Below are 20,538 nucleotides of genomic sequence, written 5' to 3'. Positions count from 1 at the left end.
CACATATACACCTACATATATACACACACACATATACACCTATACAATAATCAATAAACAAATCATTGCATTTGTGATTTTATGGAAAAACCGACATTACGGACTTCAGTTTTTCAACATTTAGGAAATATCGGTAAAGTTTTGCGCAGATATCCAATGGAAAAGCGACAAATGTCATAATCATTTCATGAGAAAGGTAAAAATATTTCAGTCCAGCTTTATTGGTAACAGTATAGTGTATTTGGAAGATGTAGAAAGAATAAGAACTCAAGGCCTCAATCAATAAATTAAAAAAAAGAAACAAAACACACAGAAAATAACAAATACAATCTCTCTATATGAATATCTATTGACATTAAAAGAGTGATCCGGCAGAATACAGAATTATGTACAATAAAACAAAATTCAAGATTATTAAAGAACAACTTCAACAATCATTTCACAGCATTTAGAATCGATCACATTGACCAAGTGTTGTGTTTTCATGATCTTTCATAATAGACTTAACCCCTTGTTGACTATTGCTTAAATTCATTTCAATACTCCACTGTTTTTGTAATGAAATGCTGTTCAACACTCTTTGTGAATGTGCATATGTTAACTGGTTATCTAAGATCCCTGACATGGATCAATGTTAAACCCCTGTTTCAGTAATTGTGTTATTAATTTTATGACATTCTATTGATTTTTGGATCATTTTTGTTTTGTTTGGATTGTTGACTGGAGGAACTGATCAATAGCAACATCAATAAAAAAATCTACATACAGTACATGAGACTGGAAAATTATGCTTAATGTCACTAATATGTATCATATCTATTGTATCTGCCACAGTCGCGGAAAAAAATTATTAGACCGTCAAAAGTCATCAAAAACAATGGTTATACAATCAAGTACTAACTTCTGTGTGTATCATGTGACTAAAACAGACAGAAAAGAACACAAGGAATGCCTAAAAGCACTGTTTTTGTCAGTACAATGCCATAGACATTGATGTAAGAACTGAAGTGATTTTGGTTATTATCAAGAAAACCATGGAAAATGGATAGATATCAGCTCTGAAATTAAACTCTTATGAACTGTTTTTGTTGTTATCATTATATTTGTCCAAACAAATGTACCTTTAGTTGTACCAGGCATTAAAATGAACAAGAAAGTGAAGAAAACAAGGGTGGTCTAATAATTTTTTCCACGACTGTATTGTTAAATGAACAATCTCTCCTTAATTTAGCATCTATTTGATAGCAACAACACAAATAATAGATTAAAAAAAAAAAAAAAAATACAATGTCTATGTAAATATATATATGTATACATGTATGTAAATAAATTTGCGCGTTAAGGGGATAACTTCCCCAAATGTTGGTTGTTCTGACAGTTTCAGGTTCTTCTGAAAATCTCAAATGGGGGTACACGTACCCTCAGGGGTACTTTGAAGAAGCTCAGGGGTACTTGAAATTTTTTGGAAAAAAATACATTAAATAAGTCATTATATACTGAATACAAAATAAATGAGAATTAACGCTGAAATATATATAACACAATAAATACATTCATATAATAGTTAGATTTTCTGTCATCTTGTTTGAGCTTTGGTAATATTTTAAGAACATTTATAGTTTATATTATTCAAGATGAGTTTGTTTAAGTAATTATTTTTTGTTGATGGAAGGTTCATTTATTCATTAATGACCAATTCCTTTATTTTTATTTATCAATGAAAGAGAGCACTTTTCAGTTTATATTCTGCACACAAAATATACTTATAATATATTACAGTTAAATATACGTTGTTTGTTTTGAAAGTTTTGAAAATATAAACAGACACCTTCGGCACTGGAATAAATTTTGCCTTTTTTTTTTTTTTTTTTTTTAATTTGGGTGTACTTGGATTAAAAAAGTATATTTTAAGGGATACTCCACTGTAAAAAGTTAGAGAACCACTGTTGTAAATCATTCCATGCAGAGGAGGGAGTGTATTGAAAGACTGTTTAACCTCACTCTGTTCTGAGTCGGGAATCCACCATATTGATAAAATGAAAAATGGAATTCCAAACAGTGACAGAAGGAGACTTGGAAACAGCAGATACAGTGATGATCTCAACTATGACAGACGATAAAAAAACAAAAAACAAAAAAAAAACAAAGCCCTAAAGCGCTGTGGTAAACTGTATCTAACTTCTTTAGGGGCTGTTCAGGTGCATTCATAAAGAACAGATCACCATAATCCAGTAAAAGTAAGAAAGCTGCACAAATGTGATCTTTCCTCAGCAGGAACGAGTGATAGGGTTTGTTCCCAGAGTAGAAACCTAATTTAGGTTTCAGTTTATGAATAATGTCCTCGGAGTGCAGATTTTGATCATTGACAATATTAGAACACTTATATGTTGTAACCATGTCAGTGTCACCTCCCTCAGCACTTTTTAATTTTAGTAAATATTTGATGTTAACTGGTGGCCATTTCAGAAAATCATTAATCTGGAATTTATTTGAGCTAAACTAAATGACACTGAATTATATCAAACTGTAAAAATACAACAGCTTGCTCAAGAAGGAGAAAAAATCAATAGATAAGTGTCAACAGCATAAAAACAGACAGCACGAGTTGTGATATAATAATCTATGTTAGCATAAATATTATTCACACACACACACACACACACACATATATATATATATATGTATATATATACATATATATATATATATATATATATATATATATATATATATATATATATATATTGGGAATAATAGAGGATCTAGAATAGACCCCTGGGGCACTCCTTCCAAGACAGGCCAATTATTTGAAAACCAGCCCACAATACAACAACTAGTACAAATAAACTAAGCACAGGTAAACAGGTAAACATAATTTAATGCTTTCTACAAGATCAAGAGGTGACAGTGAATGAGAGATAATATTCCTCCAAATTATAAGAATAACAAAAAAGACAGCAAATAGAATTTGAGAAATGCTTCTGAGAAACGCTTCTAGGTAGTGATTATAACCATGTCACTCTAACAGGTCTTGGTATTGTTTATATATATATACATATACATGCTTTGCTGACATTTCAGCATCTGTTCTTTCTGTATAATAAATCACTGAACAATACTCCGTAAGTGAAAATCTTCTATTCTTCATTCACCTACTGTTTAACTTAAAGAAGTCCTTTACTTTGTCATAAAAGATCAGATGTATGTTCAACAGCTCTGCGACTACAGTCAATAAAATTTAGGATCTCTTCTTTGCCTCACACATAATACTTAATTGGCTTTGATCACACGATGCATTCACTGTGACGTCATCTATCTCATGCACGTTGTGCAAGTCTTATCCATCTGAATGAGGTTCAGGTCGGACCTCTACGATATCCGATCCATGTGTGAAAATAATGTCTCTCAGTCTGATCCTGATGAATCCTGGCGTCGTCCAATCTTTGTGCTATCTAATAAACCGATGGTCGTTAAAGAAATGAGAAGCTACTCCGTGCATCAGTTAGATTAAATAGGTTAAAAAATGTGTTGTGGTGGAAACATATTAATCACTGCAGGAATTATCCAACGGTGGATCTGATCTGTTTGTTTATGTAAGAAAAATGGACGCCTAACATGACAGTGATGGATCAAAGCAATTTTTTTTTTTTTTTTTTCTGACTGAATATCTGCCTGTATTGATGTATATCTTGACTCATTAATTTTATAATTTTGTGTTCTTATTCCACTGTGTTGTATTGTCCTGTTGCTTTGTTTCCCTGTTGTGTTGATCAATATATTTTTACAGGTTTCTATACAAATATATATATGTATATATATATATATATATAGTACATGAAAAGTTCCTCTAAACAGATTCCGGAAAGCACCATTAAAACACAAGCAGAATTAGAGTAATAGTAGTTTGCATCACACAAAAGAAAATATGACTGAACTCTTTATCGGGCAAGTGACTATTTTTGGTCATTTCTACACATATTACATAAGGGAGGTGCCCTATTGTCAGAAAAGGGTGAGGGCAGTGTTTTTCAACCTCGGGGTCGGGCCCTACAAGGGGTCGCTTGGAATTCAAATGGGGTCGCCCAAAATTTGTAGTAATTGATGAAAATTAAAAAAAAATAAAAAATAAAAAAACAATATATATGGTGAGTTGATAGAGATGATCACAATCCATAACAGACATGACAAACTGAAGCTTAAACTGAAGCACTGTGGTTCTGTTTATCTGTCAAATGTTCATTGTGGTCAGTTTCAGATGCTGCAGCTCTTTCATAATTCATAGTTTGAGTTCTTGGTTGTTCAGTATTAATTGTCAGCCTTGTAAATCCAAGCTGGACTGACTGCACATATCCTGACCAAGGAAAATCAAATTCTCACTTTGTGCAGTAATCTACACCTGGATTTTCTGCCTCTGTCTGTAATCATATACATTATATAGACTAAATGTCCTCTAAAATTAATGTTTACTTGCAAAAACAAATTAATTTTAGCAAAAAAAATGTCTCAGTTTTGAATGTCTGGGGTCGCCAGAAATTTGTGATATTAAAATGGGGTCACAAGCCAAAAAAGGTTGGGAACCACTGCCGTAGGGGTACTTGGAAGAATCTCCGGGGGTACCTGAAATTTTTTGGGAAAAATGCATTAAATAAGTCATCGTGTACCGAATACAAAATAAATAATGAGAATTAATGCTGAAATATAAAACACAATAAATACATTCATATAATAGTTTTATTGTCTGTCATCTTATTTAAGCTTTGGTAACATTTGTAGAACATTTCTATTTTATATTATTGTAAATTAGTTTATTTGGGTAGCTAAGTAATTACTTTTTTTGATTTTTAATTTATGACCAATTTATTTATTTATTTATTTTTCCTTCCTTCCTTCCTTCTTCCTGGGGTCCTTACCATAATCTTTACAACTAGTCAATGTGAATAACATACAATATAATCATACAAAACAATTTTCACATACTACATAACATACAAGAAAATTAACAACAGACAAAATACAGATACAACAGCTCCTTTAGATCAGCAGTGGCACAGTATATACAGTACATATATTCAATTAGTTTCTCATCAATAAAAGAGGGAAATTTTCAGTTTATATTTTCCACACAAAATTTACTTTAAAAAAATGTGTTATATATATATATATATATATATATACATACAGGGTGGGGAAGCAAAATTTACAATATTTTGAGGCAGGGATTGAAAGACAGTGTATGACCGATTAGTTTATTGAAAGTCATGAGAATTTATTTGCCACAAGAAAATGTACATAATAGAAAATGTTTTTATTCTGTGTCCTCCTTCTTTCTCAATAACTGCCTTCACACGCTTCCTGAAACTTGTGCAAGTGTTCCTCAAATATTGGGGTGACAACTTCTCCCATTCTTCTTTAATAGTATCTTCCAGACTTTCTCGTAATAGTTTTGCTCATAGTCATTCTCTTCTTTCCATTATAAACAGTCTTTATGGACACTCCAACTATTTTTGAAATCTCCTTTGGTGTGACGAGTGCATTCAGCAAATCACACACTCTTTGACGTTTGCTTTCCTGATTACTCATATGGGCAAAAGTTTCTGAAAAGGTATGGATAATAGTGTTAGGTATGATTATGACATCAATATATGTTTGGTTTCAAAACAACTGACGTAGTGCCTGCTGAGAAAAAACAACTAAATGTTCATTGTAAATTTTGCTTCCCCACCCTGTATATATATTGCAGTTAAATATATGTTGTTTGTTTACAAAGTTTTGAAAATATAAACGTAAAATATGGTAACTTAATTGATCTTGATTTTCTACACGACAATAAAAAAATTTGAAAAATTTCATAAAATAATAGTCTTATGTCCTCCAGTAACACACTAAGGTTGACATTTTTTAATTTCAGCATATTTCTGAGTCTCCTATAAAGGTCTTAAGGTCCAGATTCATGCCCTTGTATGTTGTTTTCTTTAAAATAATAAGACTGCATCCTCCTTGTAGCCATGTTAAATTAGCGTGGTGACACTATAGGGGCTTATCTCAAGACTAAGGCAGAATCCTCCATTTCAGACCATGGAAATCTCTACCCTGCCACCACAACAGTAATTGTAAGCTTTAGACAATCCCTTCAGCCGGGTTGTTTTTTTTTTTTTTTTGCTTGTAACCTACCGAGCTAATTTGGACACACAGCTGGCCCGTGGGCTTTAAGAGCAGTCGAAAACACCAGTGAAGGGGACACTGGGAAATAAATTAGCAGATAAACAGCACTCCTCTAAGCTGGTTTGAGCCAGTGCAGGTGTAGGGATACATTTAACTCCCAGTGTGTGTGTGTGTGTGTGTGTGTGTGTGTGTGTGTGTGTGTGTCTGCACAGGCTTCGGACTACTGCCTGAAAATACCTGTGCTATTGACAGCTGCACACCAATTAGGTATGACGGACCACAGAACCAATTACCCTGCACACATGGGATGTGGGTGATGGGGAAGGACGTGTGTGTTCATGTGTGCAGGTCAAAGTCTCTGACCTTTATGTCGACAATTACCGTCCGTCAAGAAAAATGAGACATTCAACTGAATTTGTGGGAATGTAACAAGTACACCACCACTGGACGAAAAAGTATGGCCATTTCCGAGCCATACTGGATGGGAGCGACAGGACCCAAAAACAAATGCAGGCAGGGTTTTATTTAGGAAAAGCACGAACCGGCTGCACTTTAACGACACTAATGTGAAAGCAGAGCACGTGGCGTCCATTTGTTCAACTGCCTCCCGTCATGGATCTGCAGTCGATCCGTCAGTGTCCAAAGGTAAATGATCTGCCCGCTCCAGGATGGAATTATTCGGTAAATAACTGGATTAAAGCGGTACAAAAAATGTTAAGGCTGGTCACATTTGATTTATTAGCAGCGGCTCCAATGAACTGTTTTTTTCACATTTACAGAATGTTTTACTCTATCTATCTATCTACACTGAACAAAAATATAAATGCCACACTTTTGTTTTTGCTCCCATTTTTCATGAGCTGAACTCAAAGATCTAAAACTTTTTCTGTGTGCACATAAGGTTTATTTCTCTCAAATATTGTTCACAGATCTGTTTAAATTTGTTAGTGAACACTTCTCCTTTGCTGAGATAATCCATCCACCTCACAGGTGTGGCATATCAAGATGCTGATTAGACAGCAGGATTATTGCACAGGTGTGCCTTCGGCTGGCCACAATAAAAAGCCACTCTAAAATGTGCAGTTTTATCACACAGCACAATACCACAGATGTCACAAGTTTTGAGGGAATATGCACTGGTCATGCTGACTTCAGGAATCTCCACCAGAGCTTTTGCCTGTGAATTGAATGTTCATTTCTCTACCATAAACCATCTCCAAAGCTGTTTCAGAGAATTCATGAAGAAGACTGTGCGAGGAAAATGGTGGTCACACCAAATACTGACTGGTTTTCTGACCCCCCTGGACCACCCAATACAGTAAAACTGCACATTTTAGAGTGGCCTTTTATTGTGGCCAGCCTAAATCACACCTGTGCAATAATCCTGCTGTCTAATCAGCATCTTGATATGCCACACCTGTGAGGTGGATGGATTATCTCAGCAAAGGACAAAGGAGAAGTGCTCACTAACACAGATTTAGACAAATTTATGAACAACATTTGAGATAAATAGGCCTTTTGTGTTTGTAGAAAAAGTTTTAGATTGTTGAGTTCAGCTCATGAAAAATGGGAGCAAAAACAAAAGTGTGGCATTTATATTTTTGTTCAGTCTATCTATCTATCTATCTATCTATCTATCTATCTATCTATCTATCTATCTATCTATCTATCTATCTATCTATCTATCTATCTATCTATCTATCTATCTATCTATTAAAATGTTTTGAGCATTTGTAGATCCACTGTGATCTGTAAGTTTTAATGGACATGTGCAAATGAGAAGCTGAGGTGCATATTTTTCCTAAAAAATGTTAGTTTGTTGATGTAAACATTTTCACAATATAATTTTATGTTTTTCACTCTGCAACATAGAAGTTAGAAATAAAACGTTTGTAAATAATTTTGGTTATTATCAAGAAAACCATGGAAAATGGCTGGATATCGGCTCTGAAGTTAAACTCTTATCAGCTATTTTTGTTGTTTTCATTATATTTGTCCAAACAAATATATCTTTAGTTGTACCAGGTATTAAAACGAACAAGAAATTGAAGATAACGGGGGGGGGGGCGGGGGGGGGTCTGATAATTTTTTCTGCAACTGTATAATCGAGAGAAGAACAGTAACGTCAAATAAAAAGGAAACTAATGCTAATCCTAATGCTAATTCCTATCAACAACAACTGTGTATTTTTTTCTGTTTTCCTCCCTGAATATTCTCTCCCCTTGCTCTCAAAAGGTGACCACGGAAAATTGTGCTCTTGACTTTTTATAGCAATAACAATCTATCTATCTATCTATCTATCTATCTATCTATCTATCTATCTATCTATCTATCTATCTATCTATCTATCTATCTATCTATCTATCTATCTATCTATCTATCTATCTATCTATCGTGCAATGCAATTTGGTGTCTCTTCAGAACTCAAATCTTACTTTATTTTTTTGTCTTGTTACATCTTTTTCTTTTTCTGGGGGGGTTTGATGAAATTTTCAGGAAAAAACTGATGTGCCTTGGTGGAGATCTGCGCTCTCCAAGTGCTTTTCTAGTTTGTTTGTTTGTTACCTCCACCAAGGAGGTTATGTTTTCATCGGGGTTTGTCTGTTTGTCTTTTTATCAAGATAACTCAAAAAGTTACAAACGGATTTTGATAGAATTTTCAGGAAATGTTGATACTGGCCCAAAGAATACATGATTAAATTTTGGTGGTGATTGTATGTGTGTGTGTGTGTGTGTGTGTGTGTGTGTGTGTGTGTGTGTGGGGTGATCTGCCTTGGCGGAGGTCTGTGCTTTTCTAGTTAGCTTACCAGCCAACGGGCCATAAGCAATTGTCGTCATGCGCCGTCCGTCGTCGTCTGTTACAAAAATTTCAATTGTCTTTTTCTCCGAAACTACAATTCTGATTGACTTCAAACTTGGTATACAGCTTCTTTATGATGATGTCAAGACAAGGTATTGAAATTATGTTATTATTTTACTGGTCGAGCCCATGTTGAGCCGTATATGTACGTGACCCCTATTTTAACATAATCACACAATACATTTTTTTTTTCTTTTTAAATGTACTTTGAGTCAGTGAATCTGTTTTGCTCTGGAAACGGAGTCTGTATTTTGCAGTATATTTACAAAATAATCCGGCTGAGTCATCCTTTTCAGTCTCCTAATTGAGTTTAGAGTCGGTAGCACGTGAATTCAATTGAAGCGAGTCACATTTTCCTCATTCTGTCCATGTGAATACAGTCTCTGTCTTTTCTTTTTCGCTCGGTCTTTGCAGCACAGAAACACACAGCACCTTATGTGTGGTCCGAGGTCTTATCTTCACTGCACCTTATCTGACTGAGGAACAGTAGTTAATGTGGTCCATTCAATACAGTGGAGTGTTTAACACAGAGGTGTCAAAGGCATTTTAACTCAAGGGCCACAGACACATCCTTTTGGAATGTTGGACTTTCTTTTATATAATCCTTTTGTTGTTTGGTTTTAATGCTAATTCAAAATAAATAAACAAACAAACAAATTAACAAATATAAACCCCAATATGAAGTGGGCTGGATCAGTAAAATAGTGTAAATAGTGTATTTGATTAGTAAGTATAGATGTTTTGTAATACTTTGTAAAATACCCTTAAATTAAATAGCAGTCTATTAAAGCAATAAATAAATAAATAAATAAATAAATAAAATAGTGTAAATAGTGCATTCGATTATTAAGTATAGACGTTTTGTAATACCTTTTAAAATAACCTTAAATAAGTCAATTAAAGCAAAAAACAAACAAATAAATAAATAAATAAATAAATAGTGTAAATAGTGTATTCGATTATTAAGTATAGATGTTTTGTGATACTTTGTAAAATACCCTTAAATTAAATAACAGTCTATTAAAGCAATAAATAAATAAACAAAATAGTGTAAATAGTGCATTCGATTATTAAGTATAGACATTTTGTAATACCTTGTAAAATAGCCTTAAATAAATCAATTAAAGCAAAAAACAAACAAACAAACAAACAAATAAATAAATAAATAGTGTATTCGATTATTAAGTATAGATGTTTTGTAATACTTCGTAAAATAGCCTTAAATTAAATAACAGTCTATTAAAGCAATAAATAAATAAATAAAATAGTGTAAATAGTGCATTCGATTATTAAGTATAGACGTTTTGTAATACTTTGTAAAATAGCCTTCAATAAGTCAATTAAAGCAAAAAACAAACAAACAAACAAACAAATAAATAAATAAATAGTGTAAATAGTGTATTCAATTATTAAGTATAGATGTTTTGTAATACTTTGTAAAATACCCTTAAATTAAATAACAGTCTATGATAGCAATAAATAAATAAATAAATAAATAAAAATAGTGTAAATAGTGTATTCGATGATTAAGTATAGATGTTTTGTAATACTTTGTAAAAAAATATCCTTAAATTACATGACAGTCTATGAAAGCAAAAATAAAAATAAATAAATAAATTAAATAAATAAATAAATAAATAAATAAACACATAAAATAGCGTAAATAGTATATTTGGTTTTAAAGTATAGATGTTTTGTAATACTTTGTACAATGGCCTTCGATTGAATAAAAGTCTATTAAAGCAAAAAATAAATAAATAAAATAGTGTAAAACAGTGAAGAAAGTAAAATTTAAGTAATAATTACATTATGAAAGGGTTTACATCTACAGAGTTTCCTTAAAAATGTGAGTAACTTGAACAACCTGAAATTTCTTGAGAAAAATATGTGCAATTTTAACAATATTCTGCCTCAGTTTATCATTTACACATGTTCATTACAACTTACAGATCACAGTGGATCTACAAATGCACAAAACATTTAGTAACAGGCAGAATATTGTTAAAATTGTACTCATTTTACTTTAGAAATTTCAGGTTTTTCCATATTTGTTCAGGTTATCCACATTTTTCATTTCAATCCTGCGGGCTAGTAAAATAATAACATAGTCACCTATAAATTATGTTAAAAGGTGAACAGAAATTTAAAAAAAAAAACAAGAAAAAAAAATAAATCAATAAATATGTACAAAATAAATAAGAATAAGAACAAAACATGGTCAAAAATGTTTTTAACCCTAACCCTGGTCCCCACTCTACCTGGAAACATGGGGACTAAAGTCGGGAGAAATCAGCAGAGTCCTGTCCAGGATTTATTTGAATACGATGGAGAAGAAGAGAAAAGATACGACAAAACTAAAATTAATACTAAAACTAAACTAAAACTAAGCATTTAGAAAAAAAAAAGAAAACTAATGAAAACTAGCAAACCTGCTCTAAAAACAAATGAAAACTAACTGAATCAGAGGAAAAAAAGTCACAACTAAATAAAACAAAACTATAATGACAAATCCAAAACTATTAGAACCTTGGGCAGCACTAAATTTAATTTTTTAACATAAAAACAAAGAATCATTTGTGCTTTTCATTATTTATAGGTTACTATAAAAGTATTTTACTGGTCTGACCAAGGTTATGATCATTAACGAAAACGAACGAAATGACAAAAACTAAAATTGAAAAAACATTTTCGTTAACTGAAATAAATAAAAACTCAAATTAAAAGAAAAAAAAAAACTAACTGAAACTGTATTGCGTGCTTAGAAAACTAATTAAAACGTATAAATACTATGGATAAAATTCCCTTCGTTTTCGTCTTTGTCAATGTTGATATAGGATAGAACGTGAAAATTTCATCTAAGATCAGCGGTATGAGAGAGGTATAGAAGTCAGGAGGCCAACAGTGAAAGTACGGAAAGTTTCAGTTTCGCAGAAGTGACGTTGTGTATGGATCGCACCCCCACCTACATTACCCCCTCCAACCTGCTATAGGGAATTTATCCATGGTACTGTACATACGTTTGTATCTGTGCTCAGTCAGAGCCGCCCTAACCTGACCCCAAATAAAGTGTCCGGGGTAGCGTCACTCATTTCTTTGAATAGGATGGCGAGGAAGATAAAATATAGGAAAAAACTAGGGATGTCCGATATTGGCTTTTTTGCCAAAAAACGATATGCCGACATTGTCCAACGCTTAATTTCCGATTCCGATATCTACCGATACCGCTGCCAATATATGTGGGATATTAAACTAATTTTAGGTAACATCACATATCTCCTGTCATGGAATTAACACATCATGCCTAATTTTATTGTGATGCCCCATTGGATGCATTCTCAGATGCAACAAGGCTTTCAAAATGTAAACACTGTCTGTGCAAAGAATACATACTTCAACTGAAGTTGTGGAAAAAATGCCATATTTATTTATTTTCTCTCCCTCCCTCCATGAGTCTATTACAGTGTGACAACTCTACTGTACAGTTTTGAAAACTGCACATTTCTTTCAGCTACAAACAATGCTTCATTTACGCGTCAGTAAATGCCGGTGAAATCAAGGCATTATTTTATCAGTTTTAATGATAGGCAAAAAAAACCGATAACGATATTCACCGATATTACATTTTTATGCCAATATCGGTGGGCTGATATTATCGGACATCCCTAGAAAAACTGAAACTAATACTAAAACTAAACTAAACTAAACTAAAACTAAGCATTCAGAAAAAACGACAACTAATAAAAACTAGCAAATCTGCTCTAAAAACAAATTAAAACTAACTAAATTAGAGAAAAAAAAGTCAAAACTAAATGAAACTAAACTAATTACAAATCCAAAACTATTATAACCTTGGGTCTGACCCACTTCAGATCACATTGGTCTGTATGTGGAACCTGAACTTAAATGATTTTTAACACATTTGTTTGTTCATATCTTCAGTGTAATTTCTTCATTTCACAACTTCATCCCACGGGCCAGATTGGATCCTTTGGCGGACCGGTTTTGGCCCCCGGGCCGTATGTTTGCCACCTGTGGTCTAACATATATGTCCAGGCATAATAAAGGGAAACAGATTGTTTTTTTTAGACAGAGAAGTGCTGTTCAACACTCTACATGAATTATGCACAACGGACTGAAGACACGCCTGACGCTTTCTCACAGTGGAGTTTGTGATGAAGTAAAATGACATTCTCTCTTCTCGCTCTTTTCTCTCAGGAGCACCATGTCTGGCACAAACCCAAACAGCTCGTCAAACCTCGGTGGCCTCCAGAGGCACGCTTAATGGGACGAAATCTGATTTAATGTCACCTCAATGTTCCACGGCTTCACACCGCAGATTTGAAGGCACATTATTGCATAACCTGAGTCACATATATCGAAGGAACACCTGTTTAAGTAGATTAAGGAGTCACTGCTACGGAATTAGCTTTAGTTATTAGTTCAGCAGTAATTGCGCAAGGATAGACGAGGCGCTAGGTGTCACAGACGGCAGAGGAAACGTTACATCATTAGAATTTCAAGATTGCTTTGACTTTAAGTACTGATCGGGCTTGTACTTTTGGTTAACCCTCCGGTATCCCGTCCACCAAGGCCCTTACTAAACACCAAGTGTGCATTTTTTGCACACTTGTGGAATTATGTCAAAAAACTTTTCATACAGTTTGTTTTTAATTCTTTTACACTTTTTTCTATTTCATCAACTTGAGCTGTAAATAAAAATACCAAATACTCAATAATTGTCACATTTTTTATCCCTTTAAATGCTGTGTTTGTAATGTAAACAAACCTTTTTTTTTGATGCAAAAAACAAAAAAAAAATAAAAAAAAATTTCAATATACTACATAAAAAGTGGATCACATATTTGATTTTTGCAGCCTGGCATATGTCAATGATTAACTCCAACACTGGTTAATTTGCATTATTATTTTTGGCGCTAGGTCAAATGTACAAAAATATTAGCATCTGTCACCAAGTGTGCCAAAAATGCACACCTATAAATCAAACTATTAAATATTATATATTGATTTATTTTTCTGCTCTAATTTGATTTTAGTTTTGTAAATCAAGGTCAGCCCTAATCATACATATCAAATAATCGTTCATTTTAGATTTTTTTTTAACCCTTTAAATGATCTCTTTTCATCATGATGTCACTATATTTTTTGACGCAAAAAACACAAAATATGTTTTGTTTTTCAAAATACTACATAAAAATTGGACTACATATTATTTGATTTTTGCAGCCTGGCATATGTCAATGATAAACTACAGCATCAACAATGTTAATAAATTCATTTAGACCCTCACCTCTCAAATGAAGCTCAGATATCAGTAAAAGCTGGATTTATGCCTTAATGGCTTTCGGATCAAAAACAGTGGTTATAATGGAAGAAATAGTGCGTTTTACGCACACTTGGGAGACAGATGCTAGTCTTGTAATTTTCTTTTCTTTACAATGTGCACATTTTAGTTGGTGGCCAGAATTTTAAAGATCATGCAAAAATGAACAACTTTTGAATTCTAACCTTATTTAAATTGTGAAAAATAATATGAAGTTTTTAAACTTGAAGTGAAAAGTGTGCGTAAAAAGCGCACCCGGATACCAAAGGGTTAATTCAAATAATCTTTGAACTTCAAAAATAAAAACATCATTTTTTTATTCTTTACAAATTATACGGTTATAATTGTTCACTCCCTCTAAGAAGAATTACACAATGTTCCAGGAATTTAGGTTAATCCTTTATCGGGCAAGTGACTATTTTTGGTCATTTATGTAAACATTAACCTTGTAAAGCCTGAACCATTAAATCATTGACAGAAAATTCCAGTTCTTTGAAACTGGAGCCTTTATTGGTCCTTCTGAACAACATTTTTTTTTTTTTTTTCAAATATCAATTTCCATGTATGAGTTTCAATTTTGTATCATATTTGATACGTCAGGCCTCAGTGCTCAAATATTATTATTTTTTAACAAACAAAATCATAATAAATAACAAACATGTCTAACTAATCGGTAATTTCTTTTCAAAATTAGCAAAGTTCTGCCTCCTTCCTCATTAATGACAGTCTTGTAGTGTCACTGGAAAGGCCTCTGGTGAATGAATTCCTCCCCCTGGTGGATTATCTGTGTATTGCATGTATCTAATTGCATACATCAGGTTTTTCAAGAAAAAAATATCGCACTGATCATGTAGAGGGCTTCAAAACTCATGTATCAAATGTGATACGTTCGGTGTTATGGGGTTAAATATGGGGCCAATCCTGAGCATGTTGGTTTTATAACACTATACAGTGATTCAGAGAGCTTTTGTAGACATTTTCAAGCTGTAAAATAGTGAATATGAGTGATTTTTGTCAGTTTATGACCTTATAACAGTCGTTTTATTGCATGTGTTTACTTTTTAGTAAGTGCTGCTCAGATGTTTTATGGCAAGAGCACGAAGACTAACACACAAAGGTTGAAATTTTGAATTTCAGAGTATTTGAATGAGTGCCCTATGAAGGGTCAACCCTTTATCGTGCAAGTGACTATTTTTGGTCATTTATATGCTATATACATTTGATGTCCTGAAAAAAACAACGTATGAACATGAATAGAATAGAGTCTGTTAATTATAGAGTAGCAGTGTGTTTTCATTGAAATAAATTAACCCTTTATTGGGCAAGTGACTATTTTTGGTAATTTCCGCAAACATTAAATATGAGGCCAAGCCCATGCCTCAGTGAAATCAAGAAGCATTTTGGTTTATACAGTGATTCAGAAAGATATTCTAGACATTTTGAAGCTGTAAATAGTATGTATGAATGATTTTTGTCAGTTTATGACCTGATAACACTCGTTTTATTGCATGTGTTTACTTTTTAGCAAATGCTGCTCAGATGTTTTATGGCAGGAGGAGGGAGATTAACACACTAAGGTTGAAATTTTGAATTTCGCAGTATTTCAATGAGTGCCCTATAAACGGTTAAGATTAAGCATCTGAATTAACTGATAAAGACCAAAACCATCAACTGATCTGAACTGTTTAATACCTGTTGATCCACTAATCCTATCAATACATGTAAATAATTGGTGTAAAATACAGTTTGTCGTCTTTTCATGGTCATCAGATATGACCCATTTGGATGTTCAGAGGCTCCGTAGTTACCATGGAAACACCGTTATCTTCTACAACATTGATTCACCAGTAAAACCCATGGAGTTGGATCAATGACAGTGGATGGAGACACTGGGTTTATGTTCAGTTAATGATAGATTTTAGTGAAAAAGTCATTTTTTGCTCCGTTTTCTCTGTTTTTGATATAAAAGCCTTCAACTTTAATTTGAGCTTTTCTAAACACCTATATGATCAATAAATTAGATAAAGGAAAATAAATGATTTTCATTCAAGAATACAAAATGCAGAGCATAATATTAGAAGAAATGTTGATAAATCACTTAAGGAAGGTTAAATATAGAGAAAGCTCCATAGTTAGCATGGAAACACCGTCATCTTCTACAACATTGATTCACCGGTAAAACCCATGGAGTTGGATCAATGACAGTGGATGGAGACACAAATATTACACATACCCATATCGCACAAGATTCTCATAGATAATTAAAAAAGAAACGTGTTAGCAATAAAAAACAATGACAAAAAACAAAATAAAACACAGCGAGATAAGATAAGGTAAAATATAAGAGAAAACACCATGACATTATTGCACAAGCCGGTTACGTCTTCATGAAACACTATTCAAAACCCTGATCGAGGTGTACAGAGACGAGTTTTTACAGCGCTAATAGCAGAAGTTAAATCTAGTGATGGTTTTACCGAGGCCCTGCTTGTATTTGACATTGTTTAGAAAAGCACAGCCTGACAACATCTGGATAATTTATAGATCGAGTCGCATACAACAGTAGAGTAGACTGAGAGCTCCCCTGACTCTCTGGGATGATCTAGTTCCAGTTTGATAGCACATTTGTATATTTATGAAGCCATGAATTAATTGGCAGGGCAGAGATTTAATCACATGCGCTGTTTCCCCTGGAGGATGAATGGGAAGAGTTACTTTAAAAAGAGGAAGGGGAGGAAAAGGGAGTCAAGAGCTTCCTAATTGCTCGACGCGAGATTTAAACTAAAAAGTTCAGGTAGTTAATGGGGAAACTTTGAATTCATGTCAACTGGTGTGAATAGACAATTTTATTAATTATACAAAGAAAAAAACATCCTGTATACCTTACATAATTCTATTTGTTGTATGCATGGTTAAATACTTTTAGTACCTTTTAAAATAATGGTGGTTTTTATTATTGTACAGGGTGGGGAAGCAAAATTTACAATATTTTGAGGCAGGGATTGAAAGACAGTGTATGACCAATTAGTTTATTGAAAGTCATGAGAATTTATTTGCCACAAGAAAATTTACATAATAGAAAATGTTTTTATTCTATGTGTCCTTCTTTCTCAATAACTGCCTTCATACACTTCCTGAAACTTGCGCAAGTGTTCCTCAAATATTGGGGTGACAACTTCTCCCATTCTTCTTTAATAGTATCTTCCAGACTTTCTCCTAATAGTTTTGCTCATAGTCATTCTCTTCTTTCCATTATAAACAGTCTTTATGGACACTCCAACTATTTTTGAAATCTCCTTTGGTGTGACGAGTGCATTCAGCAAATCACACACTCTTTGACGTTTGCTTTCCTGATTACTCATATGGGCAAAAGTTTCTGAAAAGGTATGGATAATAGTGTTAGGTATGATTATGACATCAATATATGTTTGGTTTCAAAACAATTGATGTAGTGCCTGCTGAGAAAAAACAACTAAATGTTCATTGTAAATTTTGCTTCCCCACCCTGTATGTATGTCTGTTCTTATTTTAGTGTTTTATGTATGGTTTTAGGACTGACTTTTATGTATATTTTTAGTGTGGATGTATGCCTGTAATTGTATTTTACGTAACTTCTGCTGCTGTTTTGACCAGGACACTCCTGAAAAAGAGATTATTAATCTCAATGAGCTTTTATCCTGGTTAAGCAAATGTTATAATAATACTAATAAATCATAATCTGTTGCCCATTCATTTTATAATAGTCAGGGAGTATCAAAAGCTCAATAAAATGGGTTGAACCTGACATGGTCTGCCATACTTTTTATTTGTGTTTTTTTTTTTTGTTAATTTTGATCCTAAGGACCAATAATTGGAGGGTCTGCTCTGCTGGAAATATTGCGAAAAAAAATTGTGGCCTTATAGTGTGCGTACCCCTCATTTTTTGATATAAAATTTTGAAAAATGAAAATTTTCCTTCAATCCTCAGTGGGCTGGGTAAGCTGTCATTAAATGCATTCCAGATGCAAAAAACACAAATGGTGTGTTGAGCTGCATTATGTAATAAATTCACATTATGTAATAAAAGTTCAAAATGTAATAAGAATGTCACGTCATCTTGTAATAAAGCCGCACTATGTAAAAAACTGACACATTTTGTAATAAACTACGTCAACACATTAGGTAGTAAATTTTTTCACATTATGTAGTAAGTTATTACAATTTGAGAAATGTATTACAAAATGCAAGTGACACATTTTTATTTAAAAAATGTAATAACATGTTTCATTATGTAATAACAATCCAAATTAATATAATTTCAGAGCAATTTAGAAGAAATTAATCACAGGAGCTACAGGTAATGTAATCAGAACTTTAACCACACAGTTTAAAGATTAATTTAGCACATTACATTTTCCTGAAAATAAAAATGTGTCAAGTGCATTTTGTAATAAATTTCTCAAATTGTAATAACTTACTACATTATACGAAAAAATTTACTACATTTACATACATTTCCTTATACATTTACATTTTGACATTTGAATGACTCCATACATGAAACAGTTAATCACTAAGGCTATGTTCAGACTGCAGGCAAATTTGGCCCAATTTTTTTGCCCATATGTGACTTGTATCCGATCTGTTAAAGACAGTTTGAAAAGCACACACCTGATTTTTTTCAAATCCGACCCAGGCCACTTTCATATGTGGTCCTAAATCTGATACATATCTGATATTTTGCAATGCGACTTCAGTCTGAACGGCCAGGTCGCATTTATCCGACCTTTACGTCATTGAAATGCGACAAACGTCACAATTCTGCGTCCCAGGAGGAGGAGCAGCGGGATGGTGGTCACATATTACATCAGGACCTCTTTTGCGCATGTGGGTCACTTCAGGGTCGCATTCAGTTCATACTCAAAACTGATAGAAGTCGCAATTAACATGTAATATGAACAAGCACACAAAAAATCGGATGGTGGCTTTTTTTGTTTGAATATTTAATTTTACCCCATTTTGGTTATTCATTTATATTGACATACATGATGTTTTGTTCCATTCCTTCATTTTTACATTGATTTGAAAGCATCATGTTATGTAATCTCTGTCCTCTCTACTGCAATACATTTAACCCTTTCATGCATGAGTTATGAGAACCTTAGATGGTGTTTTTTTTCTTTTTTTTGAGTGTTTTTATTCCTCCTTAGACATGAAGACTGAGGTTTGTTTTTCATAGATTTACAAAAATGTCCGCTCAGCTACACCATGAATTTTATTCTTGAAGCAAAGAAACGTGTTTAAAACCCAATATCATAAAACAATATGAAAACAATGAAATGAAACCATGTTTAATGCAGCTAATCTGATGTTTTCTCACATTTTTAACATATTCTAATACTAGTTATTTCTCACTTCATGGAGCTAATATGCAAAAAATAACAATTAACAATTGATTTCCACTCAAGAACCAATCAAGAACAGCAAAGTTACAGTAATGGTATGAATTGCAGTTTATAAAATGATGCATAAGCGTCCACTGTGTTGGCTGATATGGAACTAAAACAACTAAACCCATGAATATACAAGAGAACAGCTGTAGAATAACTGTCCACTGGAGTGACCACTACGCATGAAAGGGTTAAATTTATTCGGAGTGTTATGTTGTCCGAGTTTGCTGTACATATCTCTTGTATTGTGTTGTGTTGTATGTCTTAGTGCACAGGTGTCAAACTCATTTTCTTTCAGGTTCCACATTCAGCCCGATTTGATTTCCAGTGGGCCGAACCAGTAAAATAATAGTGTAATTACTTATATATAATGACAACTCCAAAATTTTGTCTTGTTTTAGTGCAAAAAAACCCCCATTAAATTATGAAAATACTTACTTTTATAAACTATCCAAACAGAAAAGATGTGGATAACCTGAAAAAACTGAAATTTCTTGAGAAAAATAAGTGCAATTTTAACAATATTACACCTCAGCTTATCATTTATACACTGTAAGCCCAGACTTTATATTTACTAAAATGCTTTAATCACAATGGACTTAAATGATTTCAGTGTAGTTACATTACTATAAAATGTTAAGTATATTCTACTATTTGTAGACATAGTCAAAAGTACAAAAACAGTTTAAGTTGAATGGATTTAAATCACTAAGTTTTAGTCATGACCACACCTTTTTTTTTTTTTT

General features: G+C 33.0%; 1 protein-coding gene across 1 annotated transcript in view; it reads right to left on the bottom strand.

Moving 5' to 3' along the window:
• The window catches only part of grm1a (glutamate receptor, metabotropic 1a), a 95,760-nt gene that overhangs the window by 30,127 nt on the left and 45,095 nt on the right, over window positions 1–20,538 (bottom strand).

The sequence above is a fragment of the Sphaeramia orbicularis genome, chromosome 24 (assembly GCF_902148855.1).
Source record: "Sphaeramia orbicularis chromosome 24, fSphaOr1.1, whole genome shotgun sequence".
NCBI classification, from domain to species: Eukaryota; Metazoa; Chordata; class Actinopteri; order Kurtiformes; family Apogonidae; genus Sphaeramia; species Sphaeramia orbicularis.
Note: the sequence above shows the minus strand (reverse complement) of the source record. Positions and strands in the feature narration are given on the sequence as shown.